Here is a 2,103-nt window from a genome sequence, read left to right on the forward strand (position 1 = left end):
GCGCGGTGCCGCAGCCGGGGGCCGGCCCTGCCTCCGCGGCGTGGTGACCCCTGGGGATGTGGGGACGCGAAGCAGGGAGGATGAGGATGCAGGCACTGCTGGGGGAGCGCTGGCACACCTGGCACGCCGGGCTCAGCATCCTGTCACCCCTCGCTGTTACGCGGCCCTTGCAAACAGCCTCGATGGCATTTAGCTCCAGCCCTTAATTTTATGGGGAAGTCGGGGTTTTTCCTGGGCTCGTTTTACACCTCCAGCTCGTGTCCTCCAGGGTGGGGGACATGGTGCTGCAGCCCCATCCTGGGGTGCCCCAGGACACCTGCAGGCGCAGGGCGGGGCCCCCCCGAGCCAGCCCCTCTGGTCTTTGTTCAGATGCGCACTCGGGTTCACCTTGGCAGCGAGGATTGGATGGATGGATGCATGGATGGATGGATGGATGCATGGATGGATGCATGGATGGATGGATGGATGCATGGATGGATGGATGGATGGATGACAGCAAGGGAGATGTGCCCATCGCAGGGCAGGGTGGGGGGCACCACCCCCCAAATAAACCAGTTAGGGGGGGCAGAGCACGGGTGAGGGTACAAAGGTGTAAATTCCTCCCCTGGAGACCCCTGCCCACAACACCCCTGCTGGCCAACGCCAGCGCTGGGCACCTGGGACCTCGGATGGCTGCGAGTGCTCGAGGGGAGCATGTGCGGACGTGCCTCCATGGCACTGAGCATCCCCGGGGGGGTTCAGGGCCGAGGGATCCCCATCCCTGTGGCATGACATGTGGGGCTCACCCTGCTGTGGCACGGCTGCCACGCTGGGGGGGCTGCAGCCCTGCTGGCGGTTAGCTTGGATTAATAAGCAAATCCATGGATTTGTGGGGTTTTCGACTGAGCAGCAAGGGTGGGGGGATGCACGGGGAGGAGGCCGGCGGCCGTGGTGAGACCCGCGCCGCAGGGAGCTGCCGGGTGCCGCAATGTTACCAATCGCGGCACGGGAACGCGGCTATCGATTGCGGTGCAAACACCGCCGTGCTGAAGCGATCCCACTCCAGAGCTGCCTCCCGTGCCGCTGCTACCAGCTGCCATCCCAAACCCTGCCTGCCCTCCCCGGGGCAGCAGGGATGCTCCTGCCTTATCACAAAGCCCACCCTGGAGCATCCCGTGGGGCGGGTGGTGCTGCCTGCTGGGAGGGTTTGAATCCCTGCTACTCTCCCACAGCCCCCGGATGCTTTCGGGGTCCTGTGGGAGCAGTTCTGCCTCCCCAGACAGTGATATCCATCTTGGCCCACTCCTGCTGGGCTCACGATTGAAGAATCAGGGTGGCAGCACTGTGGGGATCCCATGAGGGCCTCACTGGTCTCCCAAGGGCTTCCTCCACCCGATGCATTTCCATCCCTATTCCCTGGCTTCCCCTGGCTGATGGGGGAAGGCTTTATCCTGTGTAAAGGCTCTCCAGGATTACAGGTCTAAAGCCAGAGATGGGGGAGCACATTGGTGGTCGGTGCCAGTGATATCCAGGGCTATTGGGGAGAGCTTTGGGCACCGGAAGGTCGGGGTGCCCCACTGGCACGGGGTGCCTGTCACCGTGGGTGGGTTGGGGTTGGGAGCTGGGCTTTGGGCTGTCCCAGAGCTGACGGTGGGCACTCTCTCTCTCTCTCTCTCTCTCTTTTTTCTCGGTGCTGGCTGGGCCATCTCGTTGCCGTGCTGCAAGGAGGTGGAGGTGAGCCTCGAGGGGCTACCGAGGGGGTGACACTCCGCTTTTGGGGGGAGGCTGCTCCCTGTCCCTGCCCTCCCGCTGTGGGGGTGCCCAGGGGGTGTGTGCAGCGGGAGCCTCTCCGAGCCGGTGGCCCCGAGAGGGGTGATGGCATGCCTAGCCCGGTGTCACCTTTCCTGCCACCTGCACTCATGCAGGCTCTCCCCAATTTGCAGGATGACTACATCAAGAGCTGGGAGGACAACCAGCCCGGGGATGAAGGTACCGCTGAGATGGGTTTGGGATGGGGCACAGTGGGGTCGGTGCCAGCCAGTAGGGGCGGGGCGGGGAGGAGGTCACACTTTCTGCTTGCACCCCCCGGGCTTTTCCCTTCCGGCTGGGGGCGGGGGGGGGGGG

Source organism: Corvus brachyrhynchos, unplaced genomic scaffold (genome assembly GCF_000691975.1).
Source record: "Corvus brachyrhynchos isolate BGI_N302 unplaced genomic scaffold, ASM69197v1 scaffold66, whole genome shotgun sequence".
Classification (NCBI taxonomy): Eukaryota; Metazoa; Chordata; class Aves; order Passeriformes; family Corvidae; genus Corvus; species Corvus brachyrhynchos.